The sequence below is a fragment of the Pantherophis guttatus genome, chromosome 5, assembly GCF_059756535.1.
Source record: "Pantherophis guttatus breed Tessera chromosome 5, ASM5975653v1, whole genome shotgun sequence".
Taxonomy (NCBI): Eukaryota; Metazoa; Chordata; class Lepidosauria; order Squamata; family Colubridae; genus Pantherophis; species Pantherophis guttatus.
In genome coordinates this window covers 62,504,105-62,522,918 of record NC_142067.1, presented here as the reverse complement: position 1 = coordinate 62,522,918, position 18,814 = coordinate 62,504,105, and positions in this window count along the sequence as shown.

Below are 18,814 nucleotides of genomic sequence, written 5' to 3'. Positions count from 1 at the left end.
GTTCTTTGCCGATGTCTTCCTAAATCGATCTTCGCTTCCTTCTTATACAGCTGTCAACGCTCTGGCCAGCCAGGGATGGCTTGGTTTTTTTCGGTCAGAATTAAGGGGTTTTCCCTGAACCTTCCATCCCTCTCTCTTCTCCCCTTCTCTTCCATATCTCTACTCTCTACTCCTCTTTCATCTTCTCTATTGCTGTATTCATTTTCAATTTAATATTTTCTACTATGGTGTCCAGGCAACCCTGATCTTTCTCATTTATTAAAAATATTACTCGAAATTCCCTTCCACTTCTTAATTATTAACAAATATTTCAACTTATTGCATTTTTTCCTTGAAACCTTTGTTAAAATAATCTTCCAACCCTTGCTTTTTTTCCTTTAACGATGTATTTCTTCCATTTTACTTCTTACAAGTCTGTCATTTACATTTCATTTCATTTTCATTCAATTTTACATTTCAATTTCAATTCCATCTTAATTTCAATTAAGTCTTTTGTTGCTTTTATTTCTCTCCACTTAGTGCTTCCTCCAACATCAAAAACAGTTCATTTTTTTTCACATTTCATCTACTGAGCTATTTTACATTAAACAGTATTTTCACATATAATTTCTACAACTAACATCCTTCTCTTTATTAACATATTAATATTTTCACTGCCTCTTAACCATTTTCTTTTAAACTCTCCACAATCCAATTTCTTGATGCTTTCCTCCCTTTCTCCCATTCCCTTACCTTCTTCGTCTTCCTTTTCTTATATCTCCCTTTCTGTCTCTTTTCTTTAATTTTCACTCTGTTAATTTTCCCTCTCAATATTTCCCCATTTATTTTTCTTCTTTTCAGTTTGAGATGTATTCTCTCTTATCCATTTTTATTCTATCACTGTTAATCCCAGTGTAATCATCTTTATCTTTATTTTCATTTATTTCCTTTTCAATATTTTCTCCTTGTTTCTCTTGCTTCTCATTCATCTTTTCTCTTTCTTTTTTCTTGCATTCTAACCAATCCTCTGCTTCCTTATTTCCCTTAAATGCTTCTCTTATTTTTTCAAATATCTCCCTTAATATCTCACATTCATCCTCCTAGTTCTTCATATTGTCACTTTAGAAGGCTAGAATTTTCCAATTTATTATTTTCATTTATTTATACTTCTAGTTTCAAAGTCCTTGCGATATCTCCCTTTTCTTTCCAGATAGTGTCCAGTTCAAATGCTCACTTGAGCCATCACAATCTCAGTCCTCGTCCTCTCTGCTTCTCTTTATCTTTTCAGCTGTATACTCCTATGGCTCTTTCCCATGATCTCTCCTCCAGCAGATGTCTCTCTTCAATTCACAACTCTATCGGCAACTCTTCTTTTGTAATGCCCGTTTCCTCTCTTCCGAGTTAAATCTTTTTATTGTTTAAAAAATGTTCCTCTGTCTCCTTTTCCCTTGTTTTGTTTTTATTTCTTTCACAATCCAATTTTAAATCCAGATAGAAGATTCCTTTTAGGGCTTTCATTTTAATTTTAAAGTTCCTTTTTTTTTTCTTCCTCAGCTTAAATTCCCAAGTGCAAATTAGCCGCTAATTGCTCATTGGGACTTCTTTCAAGCTTTTAAAAGTTTTTTCTTCTTACCTGTGAGTTGGCCAATCACTCATCAGGTAACAATACTCTGTTCAATCACCACTCCTGCACTTCCTCTTTCTGATCGTGGCTACTCTGGCTTTTGACAGCTCCATGGCTGCCTTCCTTCGCTGATGGGTTGAAGACTAATGCCGGCACTAGCAAACAAAACAAAAATTATTCCTAGGGTACCTTTGACTCGTCTTGATCCCTGGCAAAAACCTGGACAAATCCATGCTTCTCCTTGGAATTTTTTTTTGGGGGGGTGGAAAGTGGGGAGATCATCTGCTGTTGCTTCTTTTAAAACCAAAGTTGGCCATCTGGCTTTTTGCCTACAGCAAGACTAGAACTCACATTTTCCCAGTTTCTTACCCTTTGCCTTTAACTACTCTACCAAACTGACTCTCAGAGAAACTTCTAACAGAGATGAAGTTAATGAAAGTTAAAAGTTAAAGAAAAAAGGGAAAATCATACAGAAAAGAGACCCAGAGGCTCCAGCTGGTCCAGAATGCAGCTGCACGGGTTATTATGGGGGCGACATGGTGCTCCCATGTAACACCTCTCCTGTGCGAGCTGCACTGGCTCCCGGTGGTCTTCCGGGTGTGCTTCAAGGTATTGGTTCTCATCTTTAAAGTGCTCCATGGCTTAGGGCCCAGGTATTTACGAGACCACCTTCTGCCACTGATAACCTCCCACTAGCCAATCCGCTCCCACAGAGAGGGTCTCCTCAGGGTGCCGTTGGTCAAGCAGTGTCAACTGACGACCCCCAGGGGGAGAGCCTTCTCTGTGGGGCCACCCGCCCTCTGGAATGAGCTACCCCCAGGAATATGACTGATCCTGGACCTCCGTACTTTCGGTCGAGCTTTGAAGACCTTCCTATTTCAGCAAGCCGGGCTGGCTTAAAATTTTAATGGGTTATTTTATGGGCAAAGGGTTTTAAATTTTGGGAAGTCAATTTGATTTAATTCTGTTTTAATTTATTTTAATTTTTATATTGTATGTATTTTAATCTTGGCTGTTCACTGCCCTGAGTCCTTCAGGAGAAGGCAGTATACAAATTTAATAAATCTAATCTAATCTAATCATTTATAGAAAACAAATATATTTAAAAATTAAGCCCACAACAAACTGAATGGAGCTGTCAAATAGAAAAGTTCTATATAATTTAATATTATATTATATATCGTTTATTCAATATCATATTCCTATTCCATATTTGTTAATATGGAATATCCATATTCACAAATATGGAATAGGAATATGTGTTATAAAGATTGGAAAAAATCTGTATACCTCTATCAAAGAAAGAAGATATAGAATGTACACATTATTGAACAATTATCCTAATTCCTTATGTAAGAAAGATTTGCTTAAGATCCTAGAAGGAAGTAATGAATATGAATGTTGATAAAAAGTATTCTTTGACATACTCTGTACAATGAAAAAGCGGCACTCAAAGAACCAAAGCCTGGTAAATAGAATCCTTCAGAACAAGAAAGGGAGAACAGTTTCTTAGGCATATTGACTCAATTCAGCTTATAGTTGTATAGTGAATATATTATAAAAATGGCAGGTTTGGAAGGGATGACTGCTGGAATTAAACTGGATGTCATAATACTAGTATTATTTGAGATATTTCAATGATCCTACTTTGTTAGAAGACTTAGAAGCACTAATTAAAAAAATAAAAATAATGAAAATTGTGAAATTAGCAATAGCAATAGCAATTAGCACTTAGACTTATATACCACTTCACAGTGCTTTACAGCCCTCTCTAAGTGGTTTACAGAATCAGCATAATGCCTCCAACAATGTGGGTCCTCATTTTACTGACCTCAGAAGGATGGAAGGCTGAATCAACCTTGAGCCTGTGAGAATCGAATTGCCAAACTGCTGGAAGCCAGCAGTCAGCAGAAGTAGCCTGCAGTACTGCATTCTAACCACTGTGCCACCATGGCTCTTGTGCCACTCTGTCCTCTTGCCCCCTCCCTGGAGATACCACTGCTGTAAGTGTCCAAAATAGGAGAGGGCAAAAGTGCAAATGACAGAGTTCAACTTGAGGTTACAATTCAAACCCCATGACTAAAATGATTGTATCCAACATTGAAACACAAATGAAAAGGATGGACTCAGCATTATGATGTCTCTTTTCTTCATATTTAGAAGGAGACACCTACACATAGCTTAGTAACATAATCCCCTCCCCTACTCAGCTGAACTTTTTCTGCATTATATTTTTTTGTGTTTATCTGGCAGTTTGCTAAAAGATCTGAAGGCTGCAATGTTGGGAAGCTATGCATGTGAAGGTTAAATGTTATAAAAAAGAAAAGCAGTGAAATCCTCTGAAGTATTGCCAGCAACCTTGCTGCCATTAAAAGCATGCCATTCATGCTTTTAAATCAAGGGTGGGTTCTACTTACCTTTACTACTGGTTCGTAGTGGGGCCGCGACCGCTCTTCTGAGCATGCGCAGAAGTATTTTGATGATGTCAGGGTCAGTGGCTGGAGCCTCCCGCCAGTTTTACTACCAGTTCTATAGAACCGGTGCGAACCGGGGGCAACCCAACACTGTTTTAAAGTCTCTGATATGATACATGTGGATAATTTAACCAGAATTTTCCCAATGGCCCTGACTGTAGTTGCTTTGCTTTGCATTGGTGGCTGGATTGAGAAAGGAAACAATAATTCTAAATAATGCATAAAGGAATAGGCAAATCATGAAGAATCAATGGTAGGTTGGTAAAGGCTAATGGCTGTGGGAAGAGACAGAATTCTCACCAATGGGGAAATGTACTATCCACAAAATCTACAGAACTTCTGTAATCCAATATATATATATATATCCATTTTGCTATTGTACCCAATAAACTGTAGAGGAATCAGAAATAAATCAGTTCAGTTTCCCAAGACAATGTTCTAAGAGTAATCAGTTTCAGAATAAAATCCAAAGTGATATAAATAACTGGTGCAAAACCAAATATTTTTGTGCTGAAGTTTTCAAAGGATTGGGAGATGTATGGGGGTGGGGGGCAAGAGACAGGTATCTCTTAAGCACAAAAACAATATAAAACATTCTGTTCTTTGGCACTTTCCAAGAAGATATGGCTAACAGTATGCCTGCTGTCTGTTTATTCTGGAGAACTGCAAAGAAATTAGCCCTCCTTACTCTGAAAAGAAAGAACACTGTAGTCTTATGATCCTATAAGAGCAGTCCATTTCACAAACATTTATCTAATGTAGTTGGTGAAGTCGTAAACCTATACATTCTTTAGGGTGCACTATGTATAACTCCTTCCAATGATTTTTTTTTTACAAATGATGATACATTTATTGTTAATGTATTGTTTATCTTCCACTTTACCCATTAACTGATGGGCTGCAAAACCAGCAACAATAAGGAATGTTGTAGTATCATTGCATGGGTGTGTATGTCTTCGTTTTCTGCAAGCTGAAGATGCAATTTCTGGGCTTTCTCTCTGTTCCCTCTTCCTCCAACTTCTTCCTATGTCAGCATGTTTACCTACACCCTGCAAGCTATTAATTGAAAGCTGTAGAAAAACTGCCTCAAATTCTACTAAACATGCGCATTTCCCAAGTTAAAAATTCATATATAAATTATTCACCAGAGCCTAAACTTCCTGTGTAGCAACCACAGCTGTGCTTCTCTGATAAATAACTAATAGCAGTATCAGGTGGGAAAATCATAAAGCATCACACTCCTAAGGTCTAGTTCTGCTCTATGAAAAGAAGTCTAAATCTAGCAGCTTGGAGGAGAATGTGTGTTGCTAAACAGCCATGTTTTGGATGAAAGATTCTTGCTCAAAAGCTTTTTTCTATGAGCAAAATTAAGCACTATCATGATTTCCAGCTGCAACTGGTAGAGTCAGTGCAGCTGATCTTGATTTTGGCTAAACTGGTTTTTATTATATATTGTAGAATTGTCCTTTCCCCTCACTGTGTGACTCTAGTTCAGATTTTGCTTCTTTTTTTTTTTTTAACTACTGTACATAAAGCATTGTTCTATTTTCCAACTTCTCACAGTTCTCGTACTTTAGTTGTTTGGATCAGTTGCCTTATTTTTCCAGCCTATCATGATGCTCACACATTATTTCTCTATTCTTTTTCATTTGATACCTGTGCTGTAACTGGTGAACATTTACCAGCTTTTAATCTTCGCGATCCTGCTTCTTCCTGACTCTTGTTCTTGTTCTGTTTCTGCTTTGGGTTTGTTTAACTCATCTTAGGACAGAGCCACACTTTCTACTTGGACGAATGTCAGCACAGGCCAGACCAATCCTTCTCCCACTCAAATGCAACCCCTGTGTTCCAGCTTTGATTCAAAACAGATATTTTCCAGCCCAGGCAACCTGAGCCCCTCAGAGTGGGTTTTTTCTTGTGCATCATTCTGATTTAATTACAGCCTCAGTGTACTGTTCCCAGGCATTTGGCTCCACTGGGAACAGGCAGCTAAACTTTAGCAAACAGATTTTCATACAGATCAAGTTTATTTTTGGGTATCCTCAAACAAAAATGTATAGTCAAAGTGAGATTCATCCGTATATTCATAATCTATCCCATTTCCTAGTGTAAAAGGACGGTAGATCTGTCCCCCTGTTCAGAAAGCATATTTCTCTCCTCTTTGGCAATTTGCAGTTTGTAATTTGTTCTACACCCAGGCAGAGAGCCTCAGTGGGCAATCAGACACACAGATGTGGTCACATGTCATGGACTGCATTTCCCAGTGACCACATGACATAAAGACTACATTTCCCAGAGATCAATCTCTTAAGGAGATATGTTCCCAATCTAAACTAAATATCCCTCTAGTCAGCACACTCCCCACCTGGAATTACAAAATTCCACTACTAACTAACAAATTAACTGATTTAAACAAAGGCATAGCATAAAACAATGTAAACTTAACTATCTAATTGACTATAGTAAGCAAAGTTATAGCATCAAACAATACAAACTTAATTATCTAATTGACTAAAGTAAGCAAGGTTATATCATCAGGCAATGCAAATAATGAGGTAGACACAAAGCATGCAAAACTTGAGGTTCAGTCTTTGAGTTCTTTAAGTTTGGTCTTCCTTCCCAGCAGTTCCAGGTCGGTCACTGGCTGTTATAGAGCTGCTTGGTAGAAGTCAGGAGGGTCCCTGTAGCTGGTTGACACAAACTGGTCCTAAGATGGCTCATCCAAGTTCTGTCTTGAGGGCAAATGGAGAGCCTGCTGGGCCTTTGACCACTGCCTGGTGAGGGAAGGCTTCGGGTGCGTCCACTCCCAACAGGAGCAGGATTTCAGCTTCAGGGGCAGGAAAGAGATTAGCAAAGTGTCTCAGGTGAGGTATATTGCTTGCTACCTCTGGCATCGCAACCTGACTGCGATTATCTGGTAAACCGTCCCATTCTAGCAGTGGTAGCAATGTGAATTTGGCACCCCATCTATCGATTCTAGGCAGAATCTAGTGCCATTCCTCCCCACCGTGCACTGTAACCCAGTACATGTTGAAATTGTGAAGTGCGTTTCCTCGGTTTGGACATCAAAGCGGTCAAAGAATGCTGACCTGGTCAACGATTGGTTGCTCTGCGTGTCCATTATTACATACATCTTCACAGCTTCTTCTGGGCATCCAGCTGGATAGACTTTAGCTAGGCAGATTTGGTGGCATGAGCAAGGGGATGGTGAGTCACCGCATACTGACGTGCAGTTGACACTCGTTGTTGTATCTGGGTGCACTTTGTTGCCGTGCTGGGACTCATTAGTCGGAGGAGGGGTAGAAATCATCCATGGAGTAGGAGTCATCCATGGTGTCGACCAATAGTCTGGATGCAGGGTGGTTGGGTGCTGGTTGTTTTGGCACAGGTAACAACTCACCTTTGTCATACAATCTTTGGCCATGTGCTCCTTAGATTCACAGCACTTGAAGCAAACTCTGTACTCTCTGATCAGATCCTTTCTTTCATCCAGGGGCTTCTGGCAGAAACCTCTGCAAGATCTTGTGGAGTTGACATAATAGATTTCCATTTGTTGTCAGAGGTTTATGTTGAGCTCTCTTCAAAGGTTCCTCATATGAGTTCCTTGTGAGCAAGGTGCCAACCTGTGTTTTATGCACAGACACGGAGGTTTTTCCCCTTGCAGCCTGCACCGGGCTCTTGATCAAACCGAGGCTATGGTTGGTTCTTTTGCTGGTAGGGGTCCCTTGTTTTCTAAGGTTTATATTTCGTGGCTCATTGTACATCTTTGTTATGTGGGTGACAAATTCTTGATGGGTAGTGAAGGGTGGGTCTCTGCCTAGGTTCTTCATCCTATAATTATCAACCAAGTTGATCCATGCTTCAATCACTTGCTAAGGTAGTTTTTTAACGATAGAAATTTGCATCTTAGACTTCCGGTTTGCTGTTCGTCGCTGCCAGACGTTCCTTTGGGATCGTCAGCTTCCACTGCCTGTCAGAGCTGCCTTCATAATGGAATGGCGGCTCGAAAAAACTCCATTTCCATGAGGAAACGGAGATAGAGCCGGCAGAGGTGGGTAGAACTCTCCGCGGAGTCCCAAAAGTTTTTTTTTTACTTTTGGGACGGAGCGGATGAGATGCCCCATATCCCCAGCCGCTGCTCCGGGCTTTGGGAGACCTCTGCTAATGCAGAGCCAGGCGTCAAAAGCAAGCCTGCAAATTTAACAGATTACTCAAAGAAAATGTGAGCTGGACCTGTAATACTGAACCGCAAGTATTTTACTTTTCTTTTTAAAAATTACTTAAGAGAAAGGAGGAGAAGAAAGAGGGGAAAAAAAGAAAAGCTTTTTAAAATGGCGTCTGCCGCGGCTGGAGGAGAGACTGAAAGGGAAAGTCCTTCCGTTTTCTATTATTACAATGTAGCGGAATAAATACCACTGGCTACATTTGTAGACAAAACTTTGCTCCTGTGTTTTTTTCTCTCTTTTTCCCTTGGAGACTTGATATTGTTGTTGATTGGAAAGAAGTCTTTTTTTTTCTTGTTTTTTTTTTTAACAAAGCCTGCCTGGGCGGAAACATGGCATTGAGACTTACAAAGTCAGATAAACAAATAGGGGGGGGATTCCCCCACCAACAATTTAAAGGAACAAGTTTTAACTCTTCAGTCTCAGAAACCTGATTTTAATATAATAGAATTTCTCTTAGAGGAGATTGAAAGAAGGGAGGAGATTGTGAATCAGCAACTTGAAAAATTTAAGCAGGAAATTAAAGAATTGGTGAAATCTAAATTTGATTTTTTGGAGAAAAAATTCTCAAAAGTGGCTAATGGTTTTTCAGAATTTATGATACAGTTGGACACAAATACTAACTTACTAGAGTCTAAAATGGAAGAAATTCAAGATAAATTGGACAATAGAACTCAAAAAATTGAAAATGATTTGATAAACACTCAGGATAATAGCTTAGAAGAAAAACCTAAAATGGATGCTGATCAAAAGTTTGGTAATGTAGAAAATTTGCAACAAAAGATTGAAAAAGAGATTCTAATGGTACAATATAATTTCACAGAATATGCGATAAGATTAAGAGGTTTGCAGGAAAATAATAGAGATGATTTAAGGAAAATATCTTCTGAAATTCTAGCTGGGATTCTAAAGGTTCAACCTGAGGAAGTGTTTTGTAGGATTGACAGAGTTTATCGAATAAACTCCTGGATTGCCAAGCAAAGGCAATTGCCTAGAGATGTGGTGATTTATTTTACAGATAAAGAAATTAGGAATAATATCGTGCAAAATTCCTTCAATTCTAATTTGCAATTGTATGGAAGAAAGATTTGGATTTACAAGGAACTCCCACCTAAGATATTAATGGAAAGGAAGAAATTTGGTTTTTTGGTGAATGAGTTAAAAAAGAGAAATATCCCATTTAGGTGGTATTATATTCAGATATCAAGGAGAAAGATACCAGCTAAATACTGTTGAAAGAGTGGAAGAATTTTATCAAAATAGGTTGAAAACGAACTTAACATCTTCAGGTATAATACAGGATAAGCAGAAGGAGCTGGAAATAAAGGTAAAATATCGAATTATAGAGACTGTACCAGATGAATTGTCTTTGGATTTATCGGACACCCCAGCTGGATTATCTACAAATTTGAGAGAAGTGGCATCTAACCTTAATGTGATGACTTATCAAGGCAAGGACAAGCATGGAAATCAATTAGGGGATACACAAGGGATAAAAAAGAAACATGAGACACAAAAACAAGACCAACAAGACCAATCTACAAAGCAGAATGTAAACCGACCAGATGATACACAATTTGTAGAAAGGAAACCAGGATGGAAACCAAACCCACAAAAAGAAAAGAAAAAAAGAAATAGGTCGCATAAAAATAGAAATTTCTAAATCAAGCAACAGTGAAGCCAGTGACTTTAAAATATGAATGATTATGTGTAAACATAGAAGAGGCGATGTATTGGTTAATATCATCCTGAGGATTGTGGCAGATCTCTGCATGGCCGTAATCTGGGGACGTGAAAAGAGCCTTAAACTGATGGATTTGAATTATCCACTTTGGAATTTCTTTTTGTGTTGATAAACATATTATAATTATCTCGAATCACAAGGCAAGAGAATTATGCTGGGGCATGCAGAAGATCGGGTTGTTACCCACTACGATGATGGGAATCAATAATCCTGATGAAATCCACAATTATTACTATTTGGAATATAATTACAATGTCACTCGGGTGGTTGTTTTTACTTTTATACATATAAGAAGATATTTACTACTGATGGGGGCAGATATGATTGAAGATTCTGAATAAACTGTTGCACCAGCAAGTTATGTTACCCTATTATGGATGTTGGTTCTACCAATCTAGTGGAAAGACCTCAAAGAAGATATTATATGGACTATAAATTTAAAGTCATTGTCTTTTCTTTTTTTTTATTTAGATATAATGGAATATATAGACATATATTTTTAAGTAGTGTGGGCAGTGAATCAAAGATATTAAGAATTGTTGTGTATGGTAATTTTGCATGATAGTGGGTGAATAAGCTAGTTAGTAGATTGATTAGTCTAAGAAAAGGGATTTTCAAGTGATATATTTAGGGGAGTGGAGGAAATGGATAGAGTGGAACAAATGTTAAACTAGATTTTATGGGGAAGGCCGCTTTGAAATGTTATAGTAATATATATAGAAGATTAAATGTTAAAGTAGGATTTATCGTATAGTTTTAAAGTGGAAGGAGGTCTTGAATTGTAATAATATATAGATACAAGCTTGGGAGAGGTGAAAAAGGGCAGATTATTGCCAAATTGGGAGTTATAATACTATTATGCTAAATTAGAAGTTATTCTATAATGTTATAGTATAATGCCTTTTTTTTCCCTTTCTTTTCTCTTTTCTGAAATGTATGGATAAAGGGGGATGTTATAATATTAATAATATTTTTAGTAAGTAAAGGTCAATATTTAGAGGAGGGAGTAAGTAATCTGTTATGAATTAGGTTTTTTTTTTGTCATGAAGAAGTCACAGGGGGGGATGGGTGGGGAGGGGGGTTAGGGAGGGGGAGGGAGAGGGGGAAAAAAAGGGGGAAAAATTTGTACTTGAAAACTTTTTCAATAATAAAAAAAAAGGAAGGGCAGGGCTTCCAGATGGAAAAAAAAAAAGAAATTTGCATCTTATACAGGTTGAGACAGCTAGTCCTGGCAAGGTGGGATCCTTTTGTACTGACCGCAGCTGTGTAAGGAAGGAAGAGATGTTCCATAATTCTTCAGGATCACTGAGGTCAATGGTAGGGAAGTGGTCAACACTCTCTAGGAACGAGGACTCCGTCAGCGTAGATGCACCATACTGCTGATCGAGCATTTCCCATGATAACTTGAGGGCTTTGATTGGCTCATATAGTTGTGATGTGTAGACCTCCTTTGCTACTCATGTTGAATGTGGGCCTAGCCCAGGGGTGAAATCCAAAATTTGTTACTACCAGTTCTGTGGGTGTGGCTGGGGGGGTAATGTGACTGGGTGGGCATGGCCAACTTTTTTTTTTTACTTTTAAAAGCATTTTTTCTACAACTTTAAGAGATTGCAGAAAAAAATGCTTTTAGAAGCCGCTGATGATCAGGCAACTCAGATGGGATCGCCAGAGGCTTTTAAAGGCATTTTTTCCCCCTACAACCTCTTTGGCTGAAGAGGTTGCAGGAAAAAAATGCTTTTAGAAGTCTCTGACGATCCCAGCTGAGCCGTGCAATCATCAGAGGCTTTTTTTTTTTAACTTTTAAAAGCATTTTTTCGACCAAAGAGGTTGTAGAAAAAATGCTTTTAAAAGTAAAAAAAAAAATAACAGTGCAGCTCAGCTGGACATGTGGGGTGTGGGTGTGCAGGGATTTTTGCTACCGGTTCTCTGAACCACCCGCCGCCATTGCTACTGGATCAGGCGATCCGATCTGAACTGGGAGCATTTCACCCCTGGCCTAGCCATGCTATCATATGTCCGAGTTCCTTGGCTGGCTGCAATCTGTGCCTGACTCATCGGAGAACTTGTGTACCCCCCTAGATGCCTAGTCCATTCTTCTTCAGGATGTTGTAGTATCCTTTTGAACTTCAGGAGAGTTATATGGTGGGGGTGGGGGTAAGGTGTGCCCCACGGAGTTGACTAGAGCAGGGTCATGTGCCAACGACAGCTGGTAGTTTCCTACAGAGTATTTCCAGACAATTTTGTCTTGCCATGACATGGGCAATGGTAGCTTTCTTTGCTGGCAGGCAGGCTGACCACCTCCATTGGGCTGCTCTCAAAATGCCTGGAAGGTTTGGCAGAAACTCCTTAGCCTTGGCTTTGAGGCTGTAACTTGTGGCTGCCTATGTGCCATCCTGCTGAGGATTCTTCAGTGATGCTGATGGAGAACTCTGGTTTCCCTGTATGTCTTGGTTTGTTGGAGTAGATTGTCCACTTCCAAGGGAGGAGTCTCGTGGTCTGGGTCATCTGATATCAGCTGTGTGAGTAATTTGTAGACTCGGTGGTTGAGGTTCTCCTCCTTGTCTCTGCTATAGGGAGTTCTGGCCATCCACATAAGCCCTGACAAGCTCATACAAGTTCTCCTTCTCCAACTGTCCAGGACTGAAGCTGAATGAAGCGTGGTTAGCCTCTGCCTGTAAAGCTTCAGCCTGTGCTACTTTTTCCTTCACCTCCTGTTCGTACTTCAAATAGTCAAGTCTGACCTGAACTTTGGCCCTTTCCTCCTTTTGTCTGGCCATTTCTTCCTCCTGCAACTGCTCTTCCTTTGCCACACTTAGCATTGCTTTGGCCACCACAGCTTCAACTCATGCCTTTTGCAGCTTCAGCAGCTAGATTCTCTGCTATCGAGATCTGGGATCTCTGGCTATGATGAGAAGATGCTTTGGACGAATGGTAGGAGCCTGGGATGGAAGGTTGCCCTGACACACTGCTATCTGTCCAAGAATGGGTGACTTGTAAAAAGGGGCCATGTGCGAATGCTGGGTGGCCTCGTACTCAGTCTTCTCGGTCACAACTTTCTTGGAAGAGTGAGCTGTAGATGCGTGTGAACGTTGGGGTGAGGAGGCTTTCTTAGGAGAGTGAATGGTGGCCTCATGTGACCTCTGGGTTGGTGCATGTGAATGATGGGCTACTTCAGATTTGGCCTTCCCACTCATTGTGATCTCCACATGAAGATCAGCTTGAGGCCAAAGGTCGGCTTGGGGAAAGCCTTTTTTGCTTAGAAGTAGTTGCTCTCGCTCTCTGTTTAGCAGCTGGAGGTGTTGTATGTCCTCTTGGAGCCCCTGTTCTCCTAACTTCAGCTGGATGAGGATGAGTTGGCATTCACAATCCTTCCATTGTAAATACATCTTTTCCTTATCCTTCTCCAATATGCAGATGCCCCCTGGGGAGAACACCTCTTTGGGGGCATCGTAATAATGTATCAATTTCTCCCAGGCTCTTTGATGGCATTGATACTACTTATCCCATTCCTTCAACAGGCTCAACCACATGGCATTGGTAAGCTTCTTATGCTGCCTCAGGTCATAGGTTTTCGGAGGTGCCTCTGCCTCTTTTGAGATTTGGACGTCCGATTCTGAGTTTGTATCGAGGTTAGGTGGGGGGAGGATCGCCATTTCTGATGAATCAGATGCATCTGCCATGATTGGATAAGACTCCACAATGTCAGATTCTTCATTTATATCAAGATTAGGTGGGAGGACCAGTTCTGCTGATACATTGGAGGCCTCAGCCATGACTGGGCAAAACTCAGGGGATTTCCTGGATACTTTACGACTACTAGAGTGTGTTGCAAACTTTAGGAGGCATTGAAGCAGTTCACCTTTTTGACCACTGGAGTGAGCTGCAAACTTTAGGAGATGTCATTGCAGCTTGTCTTTTGACCACTGGGGTGCATTACAAACTTTAGGAGACATCATTGTAGCTTGTCTTTTGACCACGGGGGGTGCATTACAAACTTTAGGAGACATCATTGTAGCTTGTCTTTTGACCACGGGGGGTGCATTACAAACTTTAGGAGACATCATTGCAGTTTGCCTTTTGACCATTGGGGTGCATTGCAAACTTTCGGAGATGTCATTGTAGTTCGCTTTTTGACCACTGGGGTGCATTTCTTGCGTGCAGCGTGGTTGGCGCAGTACACCTTTTGCCCACTAAGGTGCATTGCTTGCGTGCTTTAATGCTGGTTCGTAGTTTTCAGATGAGCGCTGCAAGCCAATTAATGCTTGGACTAAATTGGTTGTTAGCTTCCCCTTTGTGTAAGGATTTTGTCATGTGTTTGTGTCCATTTCTTATTCCTAATGGAATTCTGGAGATTGAAATGCAGTTTTGACTGAACGCTATGCAAAAACTCTGTAAGGGAGTGATTTCCCAATTATTTTTTCAAACAAGAGTTAATAGCAGCTTTCTTGACTTTCATTAGCTGGCTTTCTACTTGAGCTTTCTGTTACAGAACGCATGCCTTTGCAACTTGCTTTTCAAATGCAGATTGAGCTGGCTAGGAAGATCATGCAAATTCAATCTCCATGGAAACCACTCATATGAGAGTCGACTTGCTTTGTGCAAAAAAATAAGGCTTTTTAAACTGCCTAGGTAAGTTTCTCAGAAAACATACGCACAAAATCTTTGCAAAGGAGATTCAAACATGCAGTTCCTGGGGAGCCTTTTTAGCAGGGCAATCTTCTTAGTTAACACAACAAAGACTTCCCTCTTCCAATTCCCCCCCCCCATTCTTTTTCCATTAAACCCAAAAGAAAAAGTTCTGTTTTCATTTTTATCTCCATTTTCAAAATTTTCTGTATTAAAATATGAATCATACTCCAATTTTTTTTTCCACATGTCCACCATAGATGGTAAAAGGTCCCCTCTTTACTTTTACACTTCCAACATTTGTTTGACATACCTTTATACATTTTAAATAACTTATCTGGTGTTAAATACCAATGATACATCATCTTGTAGAAATTTTCTATATACATGAAGACCAAGCAGGTTTTCTGCAGAAAAGATAGCTAAGAGATAATGTGAGGACAGTCATAAACATTATTGAATACTTACAATATCGCAATGAGAAACTGGCTGCCTTAATATTTCTAGATGCAGAGAAGGTCTTTGACAATCTAAATTGGGTTTTTATCTTTAAGGAAGAAATGGACTTTGGAGTGAATTTTATCCAAAGAGATTTAGTGATTCAGCAATAAAAACTTTGTTTGGAAGCCTCATATGAAAAAGCACTGGATCTGATTAGGCCAACAAAGATAATTAATAAAGGATCAGGAATCACCATACCATCTGATCTATGGAAGGCCTCATGAAGAGTTCTGATTATATTGTTATTTAAAAATCAGAATGTCAGAAAGGATCAGATTGGTACCATGGTACTTTAGTCAAAGATAATTCTCCTTCACCTATTGTGTATTAGTAGAAGAAAAACTATGAGAACATTTTATTCTCCTGCAGAGCAAATAACAGGTTTGTGGATTTTCTTTAGCTGAAGAAAACTGTAGAAGAAGAACTTTACAATTGATGAGAAGTGAAACATCATCTTCTTTCTCAAAGAAAAACCAGTCTAGTTGCCTTTTGAAAAAGCATCCTTGAGACAACTATGACCTGGATGACTGAGAATCTCCATAGGCATTTGAACAGGAAGAAATTAGTTTCCCCTAATGTGACTGGTGTAGGAATAGTACAGGGTCAGCTATATGAACACTGAAGGACCCTCTTTATTCACATTATTATAAGAAAGAAATGTGCTTGTTTAGAGATTATGCTAAATCAGCTAAATTCCATTTTTTGTAATATATATCTTCTGAGGGGCCTAGCTGTCAAGGATACAAGGACATCCATATGAAACAAAAAGTTACTTATTATCCAGAGCAGTCATGGATCTATGCATCAGCAAACACAGAACTGAGGAAGGTTGTTTAGCTAAGATAATCTTATGAACTAAAAAATAATGAAGGAATTTAGTAATTAAAAAGTGTCAATTATAATGTAACAAATGTATGTTAACCATATATGGAAAACTGCTGTGCTCACAAAATCCTTTGTCTTGGATATGTATAAAAGCAGTTGTATCAGAGCTCTTCTTGGTTCAGAATTGCAGATACAAATCTGGTTCTGAAACTGTGCAATAATCTGTCTCTGGCTGACCCAGGAATGTTGTTTGGTCCCATCATTCCATAACATTTGTGGCGACTCTGGTGGGACTAAGGAACAGAGACCATTGCTCTGCCTGATGGCCTGCCCCAGTGGGGACCGATGCCTTCCCAAGGAAAGTCCACTGGCCGGCCATTAGGACTCCATTGAAGTCTACAGAATCTTTCAGTGAGGAGGTGCCGTGAACCCGCTGGAGAAGCAGATCAGTCAAGGACCCACGAGGTCAGCCAGACCCAGAGATTTCAACAAAAGTCCAGGAGGAAGACACTTGCAGGCAAGTACATGTAAAAGGGGTACCCACCGATTTAGTGATGGAAGAGGGGGCCTGATCACCTCCTAGGAGACAAGGTATCGTCCTAAAGTCTCCAATGAGGAGTTCAAGTCTCCTGTTGGGAGTTCGAGTCTCCCTGTTAGGATTGTGTGGGTGGTTAAACCACTGCAGTTCCCATTGGTGACCTTTGAGTTTCAGGCGCCGTGGGTCAGTGGTAGTTGTTAGGATGGGTGGTCGTAATAGTGTCCCCAGGACAATGCATGTTAGCCAATTTTAAGAGTGCCTTTAGTGAAGACTATGGTGATCCCCCGTGTGATCCGGATACCTTGAAGATGTTTTGTATAAATGTATGGTCTACCTTTGGCATAAGGTGGCCAGAAGAAGGATCGTTGAATCCAATAGTGATATCCAAGGTACATCAGATCATTACGTGGGATGGCCATTGGGACCAATACCATACATAGATCAGTGGCAGATCGCTCAAAAGGCAGCTCCCCCTTGGCTTAAGAAATGTCAGATGGAATGTGTGAAAGTGTGTTTGATGAAAGAGAAAAATAAGACCAACAGAAAAATAGTTAAAACCAAAGTTTTCAGTCAGGAGGATGAGGAAGATGTTAGTCGCCCTCCCCCTTATGCACCACATCCTGTGCCCCCAAGACGAAACCCCTATCCACCCTTGCCAGCAGATATGGTGCCAAGAACCATCCAGCCCCGGAAACGCCAACAGCAAGTTAAAAGGGAAGTTAAGAGTGAAGGGGAAGAAGAGACAGAAGAAGAATCTAAACCCATTAGTTCTCGAACTCAGAACCAGATGAGTTTGAAGAAGGCAGAGACTCTGGCCCCCTTGAGGGAACTTTTGAGTCATGGAACTCATGCCCAGGGACTGCCCATCATTCGTCCCTTGCTCCAATATCAGCCATTCACAACTACAGATCTACTTAATTGGAAACAGCAATATGGCCCGTTTAGCAAGAAGCCCACCAAAATAGTAGATCTATTTAGTACTATAATGCAAACATATAAACCCACATGGGGAGACATCCAGCAACTATTAAATACCTTACTCTCCCTGGAGGACAGAGAAAAATTCAAAATCGCTAAGGAAAAGGTCTTGACCCGTATGTATCCAGACAATGCCAATGCCGCGCAAAAGGCCACAGCAGCTGCAGAAGGAGATCCAAATTGGGATCCCAATGTTAACCAAGACCAAACTCTATTAGCTGCCTACCGCCTCCTATGCATAAACAGTTTAAGGGAAGCAGCAAAAGGTCCCATTAATTATGCCAAAACTGCCACCCTACACCAAGAAAAGGATGAGAGTCCTGAAACCTTCTTGACTAGACTAGTAGAATCCTATAAAATCCATACTGGGATAAACATAGAAGATCCAGAAAATAGATACCTGTTAAATGAACAATTTATCAGTCAAAGTGCCATGGACATCAGGAGAAAATTGCAGAAATTAGAAGGAGCTCTAGGGAAAAATGCCAGTGAACTCCTGGAAGTTGCCAGAAAGGTCTACCTGAATAGAGATAGAGAGGAGGAAAAATGGCAAGATATTAAAGAAAGAAAGAAGACTGAAATGTTAGCTTTGGCCCTGGGAGGAGTTACCTTAGGGCCCAACCAATGTGCCATCTGTAAAGAAGAAGGACGGAATCAAGAGGAGTATCCTACGGGCGTGGACGGCCTATGTTTAGAGGAAGAAGTTTTAGAGGAACCCCGAGAGGAGCTTTTAGAGAAAGAAGAGGTACTGACAGGTGACAACCCAGCCAGTCATACGAGAATGAGGAGGTGATCGGCCTAGCCGAGATGGAGTGGGATGACTGAAGAGGCCAGGGCCCCTTGGAGCCCATGATGGATTTATGGGTGGAAGGACGTCAAGTCCGCATGATGATCGATACCGGAGCCAGTCAATCAGTCATTAATAAACCAGTGGCCTCCTTGTCAAATAAGAAAGTCAGAATTCAAGGAGTGTCAGGCACAACTGCCACACACAGCCTCCTGAAACCTGTTAAATGCAAGGTCGGGAACGGCCTGGTGGAACATCAATTTTTGTATATGCCCGAATGCCCTGTCCCGCTATTAGGAATAGATCTACTTTCTAAAACGAGAGCCACCATTTCCTTCAACTATAATGGACAATACCTGACAGTGTCACACCCAGTAAAAGAGACTTGGCGGCTGATGCTAATGAAAGATACCCCCCCCCCAGAAAATAGTTGGGAGAAATTTAATGTCCCCACCCTATGGGCAGAAGACAATCCCCCTGGACTAGCTAAATTCGCCTCCCCAGTTGAAGTTAAA